Genomic DNA, 23,057 nt, shown 5'->3' on the forward strand with positions numbered 1-23,057 from the left:
TAAGCCCAGAGGTGCCCTCCCCAGGCCCCAGGTGCACCCCCACCCACACCATAGGGACTGCGGAGGATGGGGGACCCTATCCCAGGTAAGTACAGGTAAGATTGTATTTAATTTTTTTTTTTTGTTTAAGTGCCATAGGGGGCCCTGAAATGGGCATGGTAGGTTTAGCACCATAAAATGACGCTAATCTGGTTAGAGCAATTTTTTTTTACTCTAACCTGCCTAAAGTCATTTTTTGGTGCTAAACCCTCTTCTTCTATACTGCCAGCCCCACCCGACTAAAGTCATTTTTTTTTACTCTAGCCTACCCTTTACCCCGACTTTCACCATTCCATAAATATGGTGCCCGGCTGGTGCACAGAAATGGTGCAAGCCGGTGCTAAACATTTTGGTGCAAAACTGAGTTAGTGCAGTTTTGCAGCAAAAAGTATAAATAAGGGCCAATATATTGTAAGTTTGCGCCACTTTTGCGTCATAAAATGACGTTAATGCGGTGCAAAAAAAGTTTAAATCAGGGCCTTGGTGCTAGATGGGTCTAGCACCAAAGTATAAATATGGAGTTTGATTTGCACCGAATTAGAGTTAAAAAAAATGACGCTAATTCGGTGCAAACAGAGTATAAATATGCTGCAGAGTATAAATATGCCCCTAAATATGGCGTTAAGACCATAGAGTCATTTTTTGCACGGGAACGCCTACCTTGCATCTCATTAAGGCAAAGTAGGTCTCCACTTTCAAAAAATGACTTTAACTCCATAAATTTGGTGCTAGAGGGGTCTAGCACCAAAGTATAAATATGGAGTTAGTTTTGCACCGAATTAGAGTAAAAAAAAATGACACTAATTCGGTGCAAACAGAGTATAAATATGCCCCTTAATTTTATAGTGAAACAGAATACCGACTTTTTGTGTTACGAAATTTGGATCACCTTACCTGCTAGTAATGCGCAAGAAATATCAGTATGTATACTGTAAAATTCATATTTAAATATGCAGTGTAGCAGATCCATGCTGGCGGGTCTGGTTACTCTTCACTTTAACACGAGTTTGGGACAGCCTCGCTTTATCTTGTTATGCAAAGTTATAATTCCAATGGACCTGCTCTTCTCCAACTCCCTCCTCCATTCTACTACCTTAAGTACAACCTTAGGTCATAGCCTCTGAAAATGGGATACAACTGGCTGATAACGAATATCTCATCCACCTTGTTACAGTAGACAGCGCAAAAAAAGAATATGATGAACTATAGTGCAGCAAACTGGATCTTTTATTTGTCACAGGGTAACCTGTCTGCCAAAATCTAGATCAGGCCCTTAGTCCCACATTAAACCCAGGCCTCCAGCACAGATTATTCTCAAGAAATACCTTCACTTGGCAGTGGGGAATATTAATCCACAGGGAGGTCTGTTTTAAGGATCAGACTAGATAGAGATTTAATTGTGGAATGGTTGGTTAGTTGTCAATAAATTGTAATTTTCCTCCCATTAATCCCACTAATTAAGAAGAACATCAATGTCACATTGATTGAAGGCAGTAAAAATATTGGAACCATCAATCCGTAATGGAAGATAACTTCACTTGAATGGAGATATGTGGGACGGACATCACATGCCGATATAGAATTTACTTTTTTAGGTAGTCTAGGACAGAAAGACAGAATGATGAAGTGAAGCTCTAGTAGGCAACCAAGTGGGCACTGGGAAAAACACCTTGTCTTCGGTTTGTTGCATGTCCATTGCAGATTTAGCTTCATCATGCAGCTTTGCTGCAGCAGACACACATGAATTCAATTGCTGCCTGCACTCACTGCAGGAGTAGCACCAGAGATTACACCAAGCTGTAGTTTTAGGTGGTGAAATGGCAAGAGCAAGGACTGGACGCTGGAGGTGATGGCCAGGATAAGGATGTCTGTCTCTCTTAACCAGTACAGTATATTGTCAAAATGAAAGCAAGGTGACTTACCATTTGTCCCTGCCACCACTGGGACATCTCCCTCTCCGTTAGTCTTCACCTGCACCTCCACCAATACACTGGCGGTAACAGCACTGTTGCTGGTAGTGGTGTCTGCACTTGGTAAAAAACATAATGTACCCATTTTAGATACCAGATGCCCATCTAAGTATTTATTTTGCACAACAAACAACAGCGATACCTCACTACAATTAGGTTAGCTATCTATCAATATAATCTTTGTCTATCAAAAGTAATCAATATGGGAAGTTTTTCTTATTTATTGCTTGAAACCATTTTAAAAACCTGGTAGCCATTGCGTCAACCAGAAAAAAAAAACTTTTCTCCTAATGGAGGGATAAGGATTAGGGATTAGGAAGATTCAGGAAAAATGGGAAGAGCATAAGATAAAGCTAGGCTCCCATTCTCGAAATGGATAAGGGATAGAAGGGAATACAAAAGACAAATGGTATTGATTGTGAACGTGGTATCTCATTCCTGCTATGCTGCACTGTTATGGAAACTGCTAGTATAAGATCACAGTTGGGATCTATGACAATAATGACCACTCTGTCTCTACACCTGTACTTTTCAACAGTTTGTTTGATGATGATGAATATAACAGCCAAGATATTTGGTAGTTAGAGTGCTACTTGGACCTGGCTGTGCAATCCTCTTAACGTTATCATAAATGTTTGTCCCAAACTGCCAGGCCAGGTCCTCCGTGGTCTGTAAACAAGCATCCTGGGACTGGTTTATGAGTATGACCCCTCCTCAGCCAAGCTAGCTTGAATCCGATGGCACAGTGAGCAAGGGACCCATGTCTGGGCATACCCTTCCCATTTAGGGGGACTTTCGTAACACAAAAGGATGATGGATGGAGTGTTGAAACTTTTCACACACTCACCCCCTGTCACAGATCTGGGTTTAATCCATTGTTGTTTTGCTCACCTTGTCACCCCAGTTTGGACCCAGCTAAATGCCTCAAGGCCATAGAATATTTTCTAATACAGTGTAATTTGGAGGAGCTACAACATTCCAAGATGGTATTGTCAATGATTGAGCTATGTTTGACCAATGATATTTTTATGTTTAATCACAACATTTTTTTGCAAATACAGGGGACAGCGATGGGGGTTTCCTTCTCTCCAAGCTACGCCAACCTTACCATGGGTTGGTGGGAGAGGGAAGTAGCTTGGTGAGAGGAAAACAACCAATATATCGAAAAAAATAGTAATTTGCTTGAGATTTATTGATGACCTGTTTATTATTTGGCAAGGAACGGAAGGGGAATTCAAAGATTTTTTTGAAATATTGAACACAAATGATATTGGTTTGAAGTTCACATATAAAGTGAATAGAACAAAAATAGAATTTGTGGACATTAAAGTTTATGTACAAGGCCAGACTTTGGAAACTAAAATGTATCGCAAACCTACTGCAACAAATAGCATTTTGCATGGAAGCAGTTCCCATCCACAACACTTGTAGAAAGGTATCCATTATGGTGAATTCCTGAGGGTAAGACACAATTGTTCAAATGATTTAGAGATGTCAAAACAACTTGAGGATGTTAAGGAAAGATTAAAAAGAAGAGGTCATTCAAAACAATATATTAGTCAAGGGATGGCTAAAACGGGAAAGATACCTAGAAATCAAACTCATACAGAAAGGGAAAGAAATACAGAAGAAGATCAAGAAATAAGGATGATAATGACATATAATAAAGAACATAAGGAAATATTCAATATTTTTAAAAAACATTGGAGCCTGTTGAAAAGTGATCCTGATATAGGTTCCATGATAGGAATAAGACCTAAAATTACTATTAGAAGGGCTTCATCTATCAAGGATCAATTGGTGAAAAGTAATTTCACTGAAGACACACCTCACACTTGGTTAAATGAACAAGGTGCTGGATTCACCACATGTTCAAAATGCAAGGCATGTCGGTTTGGTGAAAACAGAACAGAAGTAAGGAACACTTTAGGGCATAATTTTAAAATTAATCAGAAAATATCATGTGAAACAACTCATGTAGAATATGTGTTAAAATGCATTGTGGCATGAAATATGTGGGCAGTACAATTTGCAAATAAAAAAATGGATATAGGAACATATAAGAGCAATGAACAATAAAGATCAAAGCTATGCAATACTAAGACATCAAATACTATATCATGAAAATGACTGCAAACATATACAATACTTTGCAGTAGCTCATGTCCCTCAGCAAGAAAGAGGGGGAGCTGAATTTTGAAACTTCGTCGTTGATTGGAATCTAAATATATAATTAAATTACAGACAAAGATCCTGTTTGGGATGAACACTGATGAAGAACTACATGTACATTTATGAAAAAAATGTTTTTTTAGAGGACAGATGTCATGTATAAAAGCAGGATCGAAACGCACTGCCTTCTTGAAAGAATAATTGGTTCACACTTTGAGGATTTAATATAACTGCTTCTTTTGTTTCCTTACGAGCAGGTTGAGAATGATGATTGCACAATGTATAGGAATGATTATAATCATTATAGAAAATCAAATAAAAAAAACTGTCCTCCTAGAATTATGATATACTCATTAATAAGTTCCCACTGATGAATAATTTTGTTAGTAAAAAGCAACAAATGAATGTTAAAAATAATCAACTAAAAGATAAATAATTGTAAGTAGGGAGAGGATTTTCAAGAATATTTAACTAGTCTATAGGAAAATGAGTGGTGCAATATATGTGAATTGTCTTGTAAGGAAACTAATATAACTCATACTTGGCAGGTGGTCACATTTGTTTTTGGGACATATAATTGAAACTATTAATTTAAAAAAATGTACGACTTCATTTATTAGATCAATAGTGGTATTTCAAATTTTTTTGAGACTACATTATCCATAATACCCCAGAAACAACTGTGGTCATATGATGTTATAAAATGAACTGAGTAAAGGGACAAGGTTATCTGTAATCAAGACTGTGTTTACATTATGCTGAATGAATAAGTTAAAGAAGGCGTTTCCTGGAGTGCAATGGTTCATTTTCGTTATTTATGGATTGGATTCTGTTAAATATTTTCATGCTAAAGGGATTGTGTGGTAATTCTTCAGTTGTGAACACTGTTCACCATAAGCGTCTAACAATTTTAATTACAATAACAAACAATACCTTAGGGAAAAAAAATGTTTACTCCAAAAATACAAATACTCTATCGTAAATAAGTACAACTATAATGTTCTAAAACATAAATAATAAAGCATTACAAATATTTAAATTTAAAAACAAAACACAATTTTTAAATCTATATTTTAATAATATTTGAAAAAATTTTAACACATCTAATTTGAAACAGAAGATAAACATTTAAAACAAATTCAACAAAACTCCCAACCCAACCCCAAAAGAATATACCAAAAGAATATCAATGTATACCCATTTAAGTACTACATTACATAAAAATACAAAAAAAAATCACAAACTATCTACATTTTTAAAGCTTTATAAACATAAAAATTGCTCCACACCAATCTTAAAAATATGAACTAATTAAAAACAACAAAACATATTCACAAAATATAGCATAAGACAGCAACATAAACATATTTTAAACAGTGATATTATTAACAACAATATTTAGAAAACGGTTAAGAAATTATACTTTTCTCTGTGATATTAAAGTAGATGATCTTTTTGAATCACAATATCATTATAACAACATTCTCATGATATTTTTAATTTGATATCTTAGCAAAATACAGGTCGAATACAGTAGATTTGCATGGTGTGACTCCACAACCAATACAGTAGGAAGGAGTTTTACATTGTGAACTCTCTGACAAATATAATGGGAAAAGGTTTTACATTGAACTGCTTCCCAACAACAATACTAGGGGCCTGATTATGAGTCAAGTAAAGAGGAATTATCTTATGGAATTCTGCCCCACCTGCTTCAGATGTGTTAGGTTTCTTTCACACTTGGGGGCATATTTGTTTGCGCCGGAATTGCGTCGTTTTTTTGACGCAATTCCGACGCAAAACTAACTCCATATTTATACTTTGGCGTTAGACGCGTCTAGCGCCAAAGTCCATGGAGTTTGCGTAATTTTTTAGCGTGGACACCTACTTTGCGTTAATGATATGCAAGGTAGGCGTTCCCGTCTAAAAAAGTGACTCCGAGGCATGTGCGCCGTATTTACACTCCCGGGCAAAAATCACGCCCGGGAGTGGGCGGGTAAAAAAAAATGACGTCCAGCCGCTTTTGCGCCGTTTTTTTAGCGCCTGGTCAGGGCAGGCGTTAAGGGACCTGTGGGCTTGGAAGGAGCCCAGAGGTGCCCTCCCATGCCCCCAGGGACCCCCCCTGTCACCCTTGCCCACCCCAGGAGGATGCCTAAGGATGGAGGGACCCATCCCAGGGAACATAAGGTAAGTTCAGGTAAGTATAATTTTTTTTTTTTTGTGGCATAGGGGGGCCTGATTTGTGCCCCCCTACATGCCACTATGCCCAATGACCATGCCCAGGGGACAGAAGTCCCATGGGCATGGGCATTGGGCAAGGGGGCATGACTCCTGTCTTTGCTAAGACAGGAGTCATTTCAATGGGGGTTGGAAGTTGAAAAAAATGGCGCAAATCGGGTTGAGGCGATAATTTTGCCTCAGCCTGACTTGCCCCATTTTTTGGCGCCCAAGCTCCATATTCCCCTACGCCGGCGCTGCCTGGTGTACGTCATTTTTTTTTACACACACCAGGCAGCGTCGCCGGCTAACGCCGGCTAACGTCATTGAATAAATACGGCGCCCGCATGGCGCTTCAGAATGCCGTTAGCCGGCGTTAGATTTTTGGACGCACAACTGCGTTGGCGCAGTTGTGCGTCGAAAAGTATAAATATGGCCCATAATGTCACTGCTCTCTCTCCTGGGCCCAAGGGAGATGAGTGTTGGACACAAGAAGGGAAATAATTAGAAGCTGCAAGCAATCTAGTTCTCACCACAAATCATTTATGTTTTCATGGGTGTCAATGATGAGATTTTGGTGTGAGTTTCAAAGCTTTATTAAATCTTCTTTGTAAATATTCTTTATTGAAACATCATCAATTTAAGCAATTAATCAATTTGCCAATATAATACAGAACAAAGCATAAAGCGTGTTCTATATAAATTGATCCCTATTCTATGCTTTGGGAAGTGAGAGTAAACAGATTCCATGAAGAGCTGTAAATTCGAAAAGTGAAAGGATGTAGCTTTTAGCTTACATTTTAGATCATAAACAGAACTGTTGAGAAGCATCGGCAAAGAGTATGGGACTGTAGAGAAGTCAATGGAGAATTCCCTCTCTCTACTCCAGGAACACGCATTTATAATAAATTTTGCATCATTCGTTTCCTCCATTTTGTTGCCATCTTTCCGCAGCTCATCCCCGCAGGCAGCGGTGTCATCATGGGAACAGGATAGCTTCAGTCATCTAAACATAAAATAAAAACGTGCTACGAATTGGAATGCGACTATCAATTCAAGTTTGGTTCCCAGCTCCTCTTACTACAAGACAAAAACAGTTCATGGTTAGGACACTACATTACAATGTCAGATCATTCACATTCCCAGACATTTTTATTGACAAACCTTATTCATAAAGAAGTATACTATGGAAATGATCAAAACATTTTAACATACTATTATATTTTATGAAAACTATGCCTATGATAAAGTTGAAGTATAACATTTCATCCTTTCAATTCATTGTCTCAATACGTTTTCCTCATTGATAGTTTATATCTCACATTCATGACATAGATCAGTGTAAAGGAAGAAAAGAAAATGCATTTGTCAGTGGTTTTAGCTAAATACACGTGGCTATGGCAGCTTAATGCTCATGTTAGTGCTTGAAATCGGCTTTTTTTTATCTAAGGAATACAGGTTTATTTCACATGTTAATTATATTAATTTATATTTAGTTAAAATGCTCCTGCAACCTTCTACGTCTGATGGTGTTCTAATCATCACAAAAATTATAATAATATCAGAGCCCAATCTTGTCTTCAGTTGAGTCTTTTTCTTTTTAAGTTTTCTCTTTCTTTTTGTTTCTGGTATTCCTTGTTAATGCTGTCATTTAATTCTAAATCGTTCTTCATTTGTATACTCATTTTTCAGTTTTTCTCCTTTTGTAATAATGCTTTAATAGCTTTATAGACTCCTAGTGTATGCAAGAAACAGACAACTGCAATTAATACTGTTACTAATATAGCTTGGAGGATTCCTCCTCCTACTGCTTTATTCCAATTGCCTGTTGCAGAACTCCTTTTGTGAAGCTTTTCACTATTCTAATGGTTTCTAAAGGTTCTAAGTCAAGCTTTAAGTCACAAGTATTATTTGCATATTCTACAATTTTCTTACTCACATTAGGAATATAGGTTCAACAATTTTCTATCTTCATCATCTTAAAGACTCTGGCCCTCGTTACGACCCTGGCGGGCCGAAGACCGCCATGGCGGCTGTGGCGGTCTCACCTCCAATGGTTTGGCGGTGAAGACCACCAAATTACGAGTTTGGCGGTTTGGCCTAAGCCAAACCACCGATACGCCACCTGTCCCGCTGCTTTTCTGCGGTTCACCGGGCTGGAGGTGAGTACCTCAAGTAGGTGGATGCCGTAATACCTCTAGTAGTATTACAACGCGGGAGACTGCCAGCATTTTTCTGGTGGTCACACTGCCAGAAAAAGCTGGCAGTCTTGCTTCCTGGTGACTGGAATAAGCATTCCTGTCACGAGGATACACTTCCACATACCTTCATGCATGTACTCATACACTTCTATACATTAACACACCCTCACTCACCCATGAAAACGCGACATGCACACCCATTCACCCTGACAAACATACACAAACACTGCTGACATGCACACATTCACTCTCCCTCTCCCTCCAGCGCATACCCACATTCATGCCCCCCTCCCACTTCTACCCCAGTTCATACATACATTCACTCCCCCTCTCCCCTCAGCGCATACAAACATTCACACCCTTCCGCCTGCACTGATTCACGCGCACCCGCTCCCCCCTTTCACCCACAGAAACACGCGCCCCCATCCATTTACATACACATGCCCATGTATACGTGCATTCACCCCTTCCATCTGCTCAATTGCACTCAGGCACTCAATCGCTCACACCCGCACACACGCACTCAAGCACTCACCCCCTCCCGCTCCCCATCCACAAACACTCACACCCCCACCCCAATCCACGTACACACACGCACCTCCACCTCTATCCATAGACACTCACACAGCCCCCTCGCCCCATCCACAATCACTCACGCACGCAGGCACGCACCCATAAACACCCCCTATCCCCTGCATTCACAACATTCACACACATATGCACACACACACACCCATTCCCCGGTTGGACAACCCACTTACCTCGTCCATCGAGGCGGTCGTCTGAGAGGGGGCGGGTCCCCGCGCTTCTACTGCCTGCAGCGCCCCACCATCAGGACACCGCTACACCCTATTACGGGTTGTAATACGGCATGCGGTCTCTTTTTGGCGTGACAGTGCCAGCAGTGGAAGCGCTTCTTCACCTCTGGCAGCCAGAATGACTGGTGTTGGAATTCTGCCTTATTTTGGGTAGAATTCCAAAATCAGTTGTAATAGGGTGGTCTGAAGACCGCCATCACTGGCGGTCTTTCGGCGCCCACGGCTTCTTACGAAAAGACCGCCGAAGTTGTAATGAGGGCCTCTGTCTTTTTCTGCCAGTAAAATGTGTAAAGAAAATATGTTTTTGATCTAATTGCTACTAGTTCAGTGTTTGCAACTAATAAAGCTCCAGATGTGCTAGTTGGTAGTTTCTCCACTACTGTTGAAAGCTTTCTACTCTTTTCATTATTTAGCATTACTCCTACTGCTGGTATGATAGTTTCAAATATGTCTCCCACTAATTGCGTTCCTTCGTCAATACTACATGTGCATCTGTGTGCAGGTGTCATAGTTAAAGCATGTAAGCTCTGCACATGGTACATTTTCAGAAAAAGCAAGCCTAAGTAGCAAATCACTTCCCAATTAGCAGGTAATCTATAGTATGTCTTCTCACCACTTATAAAATAAACTCCAGATATAGTTAGATTGTTTCCTGTTAAAATCTGCCATGTTCCTCCTGATAATGCAAAAGTAAGGTCACAATTACTATTCCATACATGTTTATTTTTGCATTGAATTCTTCTTTTGAAAACACACTTTCCCTTTATGTTTCTTCTCTAACTTTAGTTTTAAATAAGACATTTTCTTGATATGCTCGTCTTTGCACTTTTTCTAAACATTCTTCAAAACTTCTTCATTCTTGTTAGTGTTGCATGCAAAGTGTGTTTTTCTCTCCACTAACATCAAAATAAAAGCTTTCCTTACTGTATCATTAAGCATGTTAGATTATTTTTGTAAGCCTTAACAGTACCTATAGGTAAAAAATGTTTAAAATAATGCCCAAAGTCATGCTTTTTTAGTAAAGGTACCTTTTGAGGAATAATGGCAAAGTTAGAGTAATAAAATTCAAAATGTCCCTGCCTATAAACTGAACTAAGAAAAATACTGCATGATGTATCAGTTGAAACAGCAACATGATGGTGAGCCACCTATCACACACATAGGCCCCCATTATCACTTTGCCGGTCAGCTGACAGCCACGTCGGCGTTGGCATTTGTACCACCGCTAGGCTGGCAGTGAAGACGGCCATATTATGACCATTGCTGTGATCCCACCCAAGTACAGCCAATGCTCTGCCAGAACCAGCAGTGGGGTCCGACCTCCGACGATGGCCGTGGAAGACCATTCACCCCCCACCATGTCACAACTTAGCAGACCGCCAGGATTACTGGGGCAGTGCCACTGCCACAAAAAGCCTGGCAGAAATGAGCTTTATAAAAGGAGACACTCACCTTCAGGGACACAGAGGAATTTGTGGCTGCTATAGAACCCCAACTGGAAGTCTTGCTGATGCTGTACCACTCAATGGAATTTCAGGAGCAGCAACGTCAATGAAGACGACAACTGTGAGTACAGCCGCCTTGCACACAAGGGAGGGAGGGGAGAGTGACACATCCACACGCCACACACACACCACCCATGGACTGTGACGCATACATACACCCCAAACAAACACCCGTCCCAATACACACACATCCACAAACACACCACTACACACAAACTACCGACACGCACATCCAACACTCACACAAGTCAGTCAGTCAGTCAGTCAAAGAACTTTATTCGGCAAATGCCATGAAAGTACATACAAAGACACATATTAGAATCTGTAAATAGTATAAAACACAAAAACTGAAAAAACTATTTCTAAAAACACCATGTAAACATCCGATCTAAAAACCCCTTGACATGTAACAAGTAAGTATACTAAAACATAATTAAGAATCGCTAAAACACAAAATTTACAGATTTTATCTCAGAATAGAAATCTCTCACAAACATATAGAGATTAAAATGGAGTAGACCTTTTCCTAATACTTAGAGAAGCTGTAACAAGATTTAGTACGTGGTGACAAGTTTGGATATCTGGCAATCTCTGAAAATATAAGAGAGCTTCCTTATAATGGATGGGTCTAAGATGACATAAAATGGGTAAAATAAAAGCCTTTCTAGGAACAGCATATAGAGAACAAAAGAGAAAAAAATGTGTGGTACTCTGCTTTGATTTGGAATCATAAGGGCAGGGTGTTAAATCCTTTTTCCAGAAATATGGTTTGGGAAAGGCTACCTTAAAATGAATCAAATTAAATCTAAAAAATGTTAAAAGAGAGGTTATTTTAGTACTTGAAAACCAGATCAGATAAGGCTCAAGACATGGGACAGTTACAATCCGGATATAGGGATCGAAAGTTTTCAGTTTCAGGGAGCTATAAAATCTCGACTCTGATATGTGCTCAAAATAAGTTGACTTCAAGACAGACCTAGAGTTTGTGGTTAACAATTGGGGTTCTTCAAACATGTACATGAGCCCTAGCTTCTCAAAGGAGTTTTGCAGGAACACAAGCCAGGGAATCCTGTTTGAGTTGTCCAATTGTAAGCAATCAGAAATGCAGTCTTGAACAAGTTTTGCTGCATGGTTCAACCAGCATCTGATCCAGAGCAGTAAAGGAGCGATAGAGACCCTGTCCTCGAAAAAAAGCGTTGGCCAATTTCCTCATGACTGATGATGTTTGCTATACATTTTGGAACCGTCAGTAGTCTACACAGGAATTTATTTTCAGCACTTTGGAGAGAGGGTATTTTGTTGTAGCCCCAAACTCCTGCCCTGTATAGGACTGCTGCAGCACACGTGGAGTTGTAAAGTGTTTTCATTTGTGCAAGGGGTCTGTGACCTAATTTGCTAGTAAAGCGAAAGATCGCTTCATTATTCCTTGTCAGCTGTTGTAACTTGAAATTGATGTGAGTCTTCTAGGACAAAGAGGAACTCATATACATACCTAAATAACAATTATTTTTTACCTTATTTAAAATATGTCCTTCCATGATAAATTGTTTAGACTTTGTATTATGTGGGCCACATGTCATAACAAAAGTCTTAAGGTAATTTACTTTCAAATCAAGGTTCAGCATAAAATTGTAAAATAGGTCCAAGAGTCCCTGCAAACCATTAGCAATTAAAACTGCATCATCAGCATATAATAAAACTGGAAGCGGTCTCTGGCCCATCTTTGGTACATCCTTTCCATGTTTTACCAACGAATCATAAAGCCCATTTATATCTATCAGGATAGGATACATCCCTGTCTTACGCCCCTTATTGACGGAATAGGAGAAGTTCTCTGTCCATATAAACCAGTCTGAACTGAAACCGTTAAATCTGTATGTAGGCATTTAATAAGCTCCAAAAGGGACGTATCGCAACCTAAAGCTCCCAAAATTTGCCATAACTTCGACCTATTACCATATCAAAAGCACTAGTTAAATCAATAAATGCCATATGAATAGACTATTTTTTAGCTGTCACATATTTACTGTGTATCAGATGCAGATTTAAAACCTGCTCAACTGTGCCTACACCGGGTCTAAAACCAAATTGAATTGGAGATAAAATCTGGGCCTCAGTCACCCAATCTTCTAAACGGGATAGGATCACACTTCCTAAAATCTTTGCCGTTGAATCAATAAGAGAAATTGGTCTGTAGCAGGAAGGATCTTGTCTGTTTCCTTTTTTGAAGATGGGAACAATAAAAGCCGATTTCCATTTAATAGGTACGTTACTATTTACCGCACTATTCAACACATTAGTAACTAAAGGACCCCAAAGATCAATTTCAGATTTAAAAAGATCAGCGGGGACACCGTCAGGGCCAGGAGCCTTTCCCTGCCTTAGTCGATTAATGGCGCTTAGGACCTCGTGGAGATCAAAGGTAATATCTAGGGTCTTGATATTAGAGTCTGAAATAGAATGTGCAGTAAGGTTATCTTCTATGTACAGGTGCTCATTGTCATCGTTTCCTGGGCAAAATACTTTCCTAAAATGGGTCACCCATACGTCCTCTACAATGAGACAATTATCGGCCTTAGTGTTATCTGAAAAGTAAAGATGATTTATCACCTTCCAGAATTTAGAAGTGTCCTTCAGCTCAGAGGCACGCAAAAGTTCATCCCAAGCCTTAGACCTAATTTCTAATTTCCTTTTTTCAACAGCAGCCTTATAATCGTCTCTAGCTAGTTTAACTAGTTGGCGGGAGGGGAGAACTGCTTTAAGAGCATCTTTAAGTTTTTTATGAGCAGAAGAGCACACAGAATCAAACCATCTATGGCCACTGGCCCCTTTAAGGGCCTGTCCACCACCAAGGCTCGTGAGATATCAGTACATAAAGATTCAAATTCATGGACTATACATTCAGGATCTAACTGCTGAGATAGACACATATTAATAGAGTCAGACCTAGTGCTTACAATTTCCTGATTAAATAATTTAGGATTTATTTCGTCCCATTTTAAGCATAAACCGCAATTTGGATTATTAACAGTACTAGCACTCAAACTTTTATTCTTAGGAACCTGGTTAATATTTAAATCCAGATTAATGCTGAGGGGATTATGGTCACTGGCGCAATGAGGTGTGACCTTGAATTCTTGAATTAGATGATAATCAGAGGAGCCAATAAATATATAATCAATGATGCTCCCCTTCGGTTTTCCTGTGAAGGTTGGTATATTACAGGTGTCAGCAGCCAGTTTCTCCGTAACGTGTACCAAATCAAACTTACATATAATATAGTTTAGGGCATCTCCTTCAGCAGTGTGAGTGAAATGGATTGATGACTCTCTGCCCTCATCAGGGAAGGCACACAGGGGCATATTTATACTCCGTTTGTGCCGGAATTGCGTCGTTTTTTTTTACGCAATTTCGACGCAAAACTAACTCCATATTTATACTTTGGCGTTAGACGCGTCTAGCGCCAAAGTCCATGGAGTTAGTGTCATTTTTTAGCGTGGACACCTACTTTGCGTTAATTATATGCAAGGTAGGCGTTCCCGTCTAAAAAATCGACTCTGAGGCATGTGCGTCGGATTTATACTCCCGGGCAAAATTCACGCCCGGGAGTGGGCGGGTCAAAAAAAATGACGTACGGCCGCTTTTGCGCCGTTTTTTAGCGCCTGCAAAAGGCAGGTGTTAAGGGACCTGTGGGCTCTGAAAGAGCCCAGAGGTGCCCTCCCATGCCCCAGGGACACCCCCTGTCACCCTTGCCCACCCCAGGAGGACACCCAAGGCTGGAGGGACCCATCCCAGGGACATTAAGGTAAGTTCAGGTAAGTTTTTTTTTTTTTTTTTTTTTTGTGGCATAGGGGGTCCTGATTTGTGCCCCCCTACATGCCACTATGCCCAATGACCATGCCCAGGGGACAGAAGTCCCCTGGGCATGGCCATTGGGCAAGGGGGCATGACTCCTGTCTTTGCTAAGACAGGAGTCATTTCTATGGGGGTTGGGAGTGGAAAAAAATGGCGCAAATCGGGTTGAGGCGAAAAAATTGCCTCAACCTGACTTGCCCCATTTCTTGACGCCCAAGCCTTATATCCCCCTACGCCGGCGCTGCCTGGTGTACGTCGTTTTTTTTAACGCACACCAGATGGCGCCGGCGGCTAACGCCGGCTAACGTCATTCAATAAATACGGCGCCCGCATGGCGCTTCAGAATGGCGTTAGCCGGCGCTAATTTTTTTGACGCAAAACTGCGTTAGCGCAGTTTTGCGTCAAAAAGTATAAATATGGGCCAAAATTCTGTGAGTTCCTTGCTACACAAAGGAGTGTTAAAATCGCCCACCCATAGTATAATTAGATCACTGTCCTGTAAAACATTTGATGAATCAATGAAGTCTGCTACCTCCTCCAGGCATCCCATAAGGAGACCCCGGGGGATATTATTATAAAAATTTAAAATCAAAATATCTTTTTGTCCGCTAATAGATACTAAAACAACCATAAAATGAGGGGAAGACCAGATTAAGGGCACGTTTAATAGAGGGAGATGTAAGGATACAAGAACTAAAAGGCCGCCACGTGCTCTCCCCATTGGGGAGGTTATAGCCGGCTGACACAAGGAAGTAAAACCATTCAGAAGAAAAGTATCCTTAGACCAAGTCTCCTGTAGACAAATTATGTCATAGGAAGAAATAAAGCTCCTCCAATCCGAGTTGTCAGTTTTAGACCGCAACCCCACTATATTCCAACTAAGGAGAGTTAGTGGTCTAAACCCAGGACATGGTGTTAAAACTCTAGTATTTGTAGGAGTTGACAAATCCAATACAGACTTTCCTGTGTCCCGAGTGCATTCATTGTAAACATTCCCAGCTATTGATCTCGCCATATTAATAGGGCAGGGGTAAACCATGGCCGTCAGTCAATTGTTCTTGTCAAGACAATTAAGAGCCAAAAAATGATTGCTAGTGGGTACGTTTACCTGCAATTGGGACATTACTGGGTCATGTGTGTGGGTTCTTGGGTTAGTAGTAGAGCGCTGTGGTAGGAGCGCGGGGTCATAAAATTGACACAGGGGATGTATTTGTATCCTATTACATGACCTATTGCATTGTTCGGAGTTGGTCAAAAAATAGTCCACAGAACGGGAATTTGCAAAAATGTAAAACAACGTAATCTCCCTCCTCCATTTTCATTTTCATTGAATATCCAACCCTCCTCACTCTGCCGGCCATAAGAATCTTATCATTATGATGAAAATTAGGTTTAATATTAGATTTCAACCAGTGACCAGCTTTCCTGATTAGGGATTGGGTGTCTTCTATTTTAGAACTCACCAAAGGGGGAACATTTGAAGGAACCAATACATACGGATTGCAATCTGGAGGTAGATGTAAAGAATCTGCATAGTTTGTAGATTTATTTTGACCCGTAGCATGCAACCTAGAGGAACAAACTTCCCTGGTCAACCCCTGTGCAGAATCGTCAGCTATGTTTCCTTGGCCAGAAACGGCCTGTAGATTGGGTGAGGGTTTACTAGCTCCTTGAGGTAACAAAGCAGATAGGGGGTTGGTTTGATGAACCTGGTCTTGGCTGTGAGATTTTCCCGTACTTACTAATCCTGGCTTAAGTAAATGAGATAAAGTACTAGTCACGTCATTACAAAAGCAATCAAGCTTCTTAGTAATCTTTGTGATAAGTTTCGCCTCTAAGGTTGCACAAAAAGATTTGAGTATAGAATCTATAATACTTGTAAAATATTCAGGGGCATCCTTTCTCAGAAAACATTCAGGAGTGGAAACCAGGGAAACTGGATAGATGACGGTCTCCCACAGCAACTTTAACAGCTTCCAAAGGAAGTTACTGCAAAACGGGAGGAAGAAACGTTAGGGGGTGGCCAGCCCCCCCTCTTCCGGTCGATGACAGGCAAAGGACGGTCCCGCCCTTGGCCCGGGCTTCGCCTGGGCGCCGCCCGCGCACGTTCCGCGAGGCGGGAGCGCTGTAATGGATTTAAAGGGGTCCTGCCCTTTCAGAACTGCTGCCGCCTCCTCCCTGCGCGAGTCCCGCGAGGCGGGAGCACTGTAATGGATTTAAAGGGCTCCTGCCCTTTCAAGAACTGCTGCCGCCTCCTCCCAGCGTGAGTCCCGCGAGGCGGAAGCACTGTAATGGATTTAAAGGGCTCCTGCCCTTTCAAGAACTGCTGCCGCCTCCTCCCAACGCGAGTCCTGCAACACGCACAACACACACCTTACACACCTACCATACACATGGAGAACAATACGCTGTAAAATACAACAACTACATAAGCCATAAGAAAAGAAAGGCAGGACAAATATCTGTGAGTATACCACTGTATTGAGCTGGGTATTTTATCTTAAAATAGGTAGTAAATAAAACAATAACTATAAACAAAGGGCCATTGGCCGGTCCAAATGTCCATATATATTTCAGGGCACGAATGGCCCACAAATAGGCCCAACTTGACTCCTGACAGCCTAATTGACTCCACTGGGCATGGACATCAATGTGCAAGGCAGACACCTAAGGGGACGGCAGGTGGGATGGTGGGGGGGGTTGTTTTGGAAGAGGGGTCTTTGGACTTTGGTTTGGGAGGGGGGTGGGGGTTGGTTTTTGGTTTAGGGGCAGGGGAGTGGGTTTGGAGCGGGATTGTGAGTGGCTACCTTTTGCTTTATAGAGGGAGTTTTTTTGGCAGAAAAGGGACACTGAAAACACTAAGTGGGCCATGGAAGGACTGGGAGCTGGAGGGCCTGGGCTGGGGGAGAGGAACCTGATGTTTAGGGGCAATAAGGGGTGGGTCAGGAGAATGGAAGAGGTCAAGGTGGGCAGAGAAAAGTTTTGTAGGTACAGTTGAGCGGACTGTGGGAGCAGGTTTGGGAGTTGAGGTAGAAGGAGTGGTTGTAGGAAATGTAGGTGTGCTGGTCTTGGATATAGGTGCATGCAAAGTGTGCTTGTGTGAGGTGGATGACTGTTGGGTGGGTGAGTGGGGGCATTTATGTGTTTTGGGAGGAGGGGGAAGAGAGGGTGGGAGAAGATCAGCAGGTAGTACGTCTGTATGTTGGGATGGTGTCTGCAAGTAAGGTGAGTGAGCTGCATGTGGTTGTGATGGTGGTGTTAGTGACTCCGCACGTGGTGTCGGGGGTTCTAGTCTGTGTGTCTGCTGTTGTGCCAACTGTGGGCAAGGCTGAACAGGTGCCAGGATCTGACTGTGAGGAAGGAGGTGGAGGGGGAGACAGTGAGCGTAGTGGCTGTTGTGTATGCTTCTGTCTGTTGGCTGTGTGTATGCTTGTGGTATGATCTGTGGTGCTTGTGGTTGTCTTTGTGCATCCTGTCTGTTGTTTTAGGTGCATGCTCATCTGATTGTGTGCTTGGGATGGGGGGGAGGGGTCTGGGACTGGGTACAGGTAGCTTGAGGGGGGATAGAAGAACTAGGGACACTGGCTGCCGTCAAAGAGGAGACCAGAGCCTGAAACGATCTCTGTAGGCCAGCCAAGCCAACATGAATTCCCTACAGGTAGCCATTGTATTGCTGCATTTGGGATGCCAGCCCCTGGATGGCATTCACTATGGTAGACTGCCCTACAGAGATGGACCTCCAGAGGTCAATAGCCTCCTCATTGAGGGAAGCAGGGCTGACTGGGGCAGGAGCTGAAGTGCCTGCGGCGAAGGAGACATCCACCTTCCTGGGTGAGTGGGCACGGGAAACTGGGTGGGGAGCTACTGGGAGGGGGGTGCTGGAATGGGGAGTGGTGATAGATGATGTTGCTGGGGTGGTCCCAAAGGGATCCGCCACCACCAGTGAGCTCCCATTGGAGTAGGAATCAGAGTCAGATGTTTCAGCTCCTGTCCCCCCGTTGTTCTTCCCTCGCCCTCCAACCCACTGGTCCCCTTGTCATTGGTGGACACTCCCTGCTGGGTCCCGTGGGATGCAGCTCCCCCACTCGCCAGTGCCCCTGCTCCTTCACCAGATTATGCTAATGCACACAAGGACAGAAGAAGAAAAGGAGGGAGGGTGGGGGAGAAAGAAGGGGAACACAGAGTCAATTACAGCAATGACAGCACGTATGACATATACATCATAATAACCTACTGGTAATTTATGCTATCAGGTGACAACCACAAGACTGCACAATTGCCTGGGAATAACAGCTGGACATGAAATGTGAAGAAACTACCACCCTCCATAAGTAACTCTGTACTTTGAAATCTACACACATGTTAAGACTCTCTAATCCATGCCTGTTGGCAAAGGTACAGCTTCACTCACTCCGTTACAGTGTCTGAACAACTTGCAATTGCCAGGACATGCACATAGATAGTGGACATCAGAGTATCACTCCTACACTGGAGAGTCAGGATGTAGGACCTTACTTATGTAGAAATCTCAGCAAACAACTAATACCTATTGTACGTGCCACTCGCCATTGCTCTGCAAAACTGTACAACATTACCAACAATGGCTTACTTAGGCATACACTGAACATTACCTTGGCATCCAAAGGCTATGCCAGTTTTAAGGAAAAAAAAGAACACCTTGAGTACTTGTGATGGGCTGATCGGAGTCAGCCCGCACACAACACCTACTTGTGCTGCCGCTGCCCCGGGTGCCCGGGAACATCATGGTGCAGGAACCAATCGGATGCCCAGGCTGGCCATGGTGCTGCGTCCAAGGCGGCGTCCCAGGGAAGAGAGGTGCGCAACAAGGAGAAGGAGGAGAGTGGCGTCGTGGGAGTACAGACGTATTTCTTCGGAAAAGAGTCCCACAGTAGTGTAACACCGAGAGTAGGGGCATCAGCAACAAAATGACTATAAGAGCAGCAGAGGGGGGAGAAGCAGCCATGTGAGGAAAGAATACCTGAACGATAGAAGGGGCCATAAGAGGACAGTAAAGTCTACGCGAAGGAAGGAAAGTTCCGTATAGCAGAAGAGAAGAGACACAGAATGTTAGTAAAGGAAGAGACAAAAGCGAGATAGAAACAGAACACCCATTAACAAATGGAATAGAGAACAGGAAGAGAGAAAGAGAGAAAGACATACGGAAGACAGAGGAAAAAAAGGAAAAGAAGAGGTAAAGAAGGAAAGAGACAGACAAGGAACAACCCACTCACCGGTTCTTCTCTTGTTCTTTTTGCACGCATGCGCTTCCTGGACGAGCCGTGAAAGAGAAGAGTAGAACATAGAAGAGGTGAAGAACCAGGGAAAAGCAACAGATTCTAACCAGCAAACAATACAAGAAACACAAAGAAAGACCTATTCAGCACTACATTATAATCATAAATAAATCACAGTAGTAAAGAAATCCAGAGCTCCGTGTCGTCCTTTAACCCGGCCAACCACAGTACTCATCCCCTTGTGGCTGCTATGCTGCCCTCAAGCGCCCATCAAGGTCTGGGTTGGCTACTGCCAGTATGCGGGCCATAAGGGGGGTTAGGGTCTGACAGGCACCCCTCCCACGCTGAGAGGACGTTCCCAGCTAGGACTCTGCAGTCTTTCGGCCCCAGCATCCCAAGTCCTCCCACTCTTTCTGCAGTGGGTGCTCCCCCGGCTATGGACCCTCAGGGTCCACACGTCCTTGGCAATTGCATGTCCTAACCCTTTCTTCTGATGGGCACTGACCTGCATAGGAGACACATACAGAAGGACACCATTAACTACACACTTCAGTCAGTTACAGTAATGGACTACATACTGTATCGATCTCACAACCATCGTACACATCACTTGCACCTCTGTGTACATTTTGCATGCACCAGACAATACTCCCTAAAGGACACACTGCATGCACACATATTCATCAACATACAGCCATGCCACATCTCATATGCCAAAATGGTGCTCACCTGTTTATCTGGAGCCCCATACAACTGTCCATACCGGGCTAGGACCCCATCCACAAGCTTCTCTTGTTCTCCAGATGTGAAAGCTGGGGCCCTATCTCCTGTAGCACGGGCCATTGTGGCTTCCAGAAACAGGACACAGCAGCTCACGAGGTGGAGGTCTCGCTAGGGTGAGAGTCAGGAGTCAAGTGAAATGGGCTTCCGAAAATGGCGGTCACGTTCGCACCGGTAATCACTATCACCGCTGACGATGATCATCATTGGCTCCTATTCTCCATAGACATCAATGTTATCCAATGAGGAGTTGCACTGCGGTTCTAACCGCCATCCGCCATGACGACCTACGCCAGCGGAGTGAGGTCGCTTCCATCCATCCTCTGCATGCAGGACAGGCAGATGCCATTTTCCGAAGATTGGTATCATTGTAGTCAATGATATGTGTGCTATAGGTACTTATAATATACACCAAGTCAATTCCTACACGTTAACATTGTACATTTGGTGACAGACTTCTGTCTTACAATATTAGTGCTAATACCAGTGCACTGGTTGAATAAAGAGTAGTTGAAGAACATTTTAAATGTTGTGATACAAATAACGTCTTACTACTTAGACTACAACTCTGTAGCAGTATTACCATATAATAATACTGGATAGTATTAGAACTCCATTTGCATGTTGAGGCAACCAGAGCAGATTTCAAACATTGGTTGTCTGAAATGTATTAGAAAGCTCTATTTTCTGTAATACTGTGTGTTCTAATCCTTTATGCTTTCTCACACTTGTGATGTTTGGTTTGTTTAGATACCAACCACTGTGGAGGAGGAGGAATGCACCCGTGTACAGACCCCTAGTTGACTTGGCTACAATGAGGAACTCCATATCATTCTCATCTATCATCTGAACAGGGAGACAATCATTGAACTGTGTGCACAATTGGAGCCAGATCTCAATCCTGCTCTTCGAAGTCCTACGCAATACCTCCTACAGTACAGGTGCTATCAGTGCTCTACTTCCTGACCAGTGGATCATTTCAGGTGACAGTGGGCTTGGCTGCAGGTATGTCACAGTCAATGTTTACTGTACTGCTGAAAATTTTTCTGAATGCCTTATTGAGACACATGAATAGCTATATCACATTTCCTGAAAGTGAAGATTTGCCCACTGTTAAGGCTGCCTTCTGCATAATGGGACATATTCCACATGTGATTGAGTCCATTGATGGGACCCACATTGCTTTGGTTCCTCCCAGGATAAATGAGCAGGTGTTTAGAAATAGGACGAATTACCCTTCCATAAATGTGCAGATGGTGTGCGTTGCTGATCAATATATTTCTCAAGTTAATGCCAAGTTGCCAGGATCTGTACATGATGCCTACGTAATGAGGAACAGCAGTGTCCCACAGATGATGGCACAACTACAGGGAGAGAGAGTCTGGCTCACTGGTGAGTATGATGTTTTCATTCAATGTATGTCACAGTATATTACCTTTAAGTTGTCCTTTGTAGTATTGTACACATGTAATGTGAGATTTTCACTATTTCCGGGTGGCTTTGGCTACCGAAACCTATCCTGGCTGTTGACCCCGGTGAGGAATCTGAGGACAGAGGCTGAGAATCACTATAATGAGGCACATGGATGGACCAGAAGAGTGATAGAAAGAACATTTGGCCTTCTGAAAGCCAGGTTTAGGTGCCTACATATTTCAGGTGGAACCCTACTCTACTCCCCTGTAAATGTCTGCCATATAGTCGTGGCCTGCTACATGCTTCACAATTTGGCCCTCAGAAGGCATGTGCTGTTACTGCAGGAGGAAGAGGGAAACAATGCACCTGTGCCAGCAGAGGAGACTCAGGACAGTGATAACGATGGGGAAGAGGATGATGTGGACAACAGGACACATCTCATACACTAGTACTTCTATTGACAGTCAGATAATTCTGCAGTTCTGTACATACCACTATTTTAATGAAGAGCTGTGTGGCAGCTATAATGTACAAATATCTAATGTGTGCATTTTGAAACATAAAACTGTTCCATCAGTGGTTAGTGTTGCCATAGGTATGATATATGGAGAAAAGCTCATTCTACCTATGCTATGTATCAGCTGTTTGGCAGTTTCAAATACATGCCCATAGCAAACTGTATCCTCATTTTATACAGTACTTAGCATTTGTTGCTGGGAATGTAATGTGAGTTTTAATGTGCTTACACAACCACTCTGTGATTTTGTTGTCCTCGACAGTTAGGCCTGGACTAGGTGTTATAGGGGAGGGATTGGCATACTAACAACATGGC

This window comes from Pleurodeles waltl, chromosome 1_1 (genome assembly GCF_031143425.1).
Source record: "Pleurodeles waltl isolate 20211129_DDA chromosome 1_1, aPleWal1.hap1.20221129, whole genome shotgun sequence".
Classification (NCBI taxonomy): Eukaryota; Metazoa; Chordata; class Amphibia; order Caudata; family Salamandridae; genus Pleurodeles; species Pleurodeles waltl.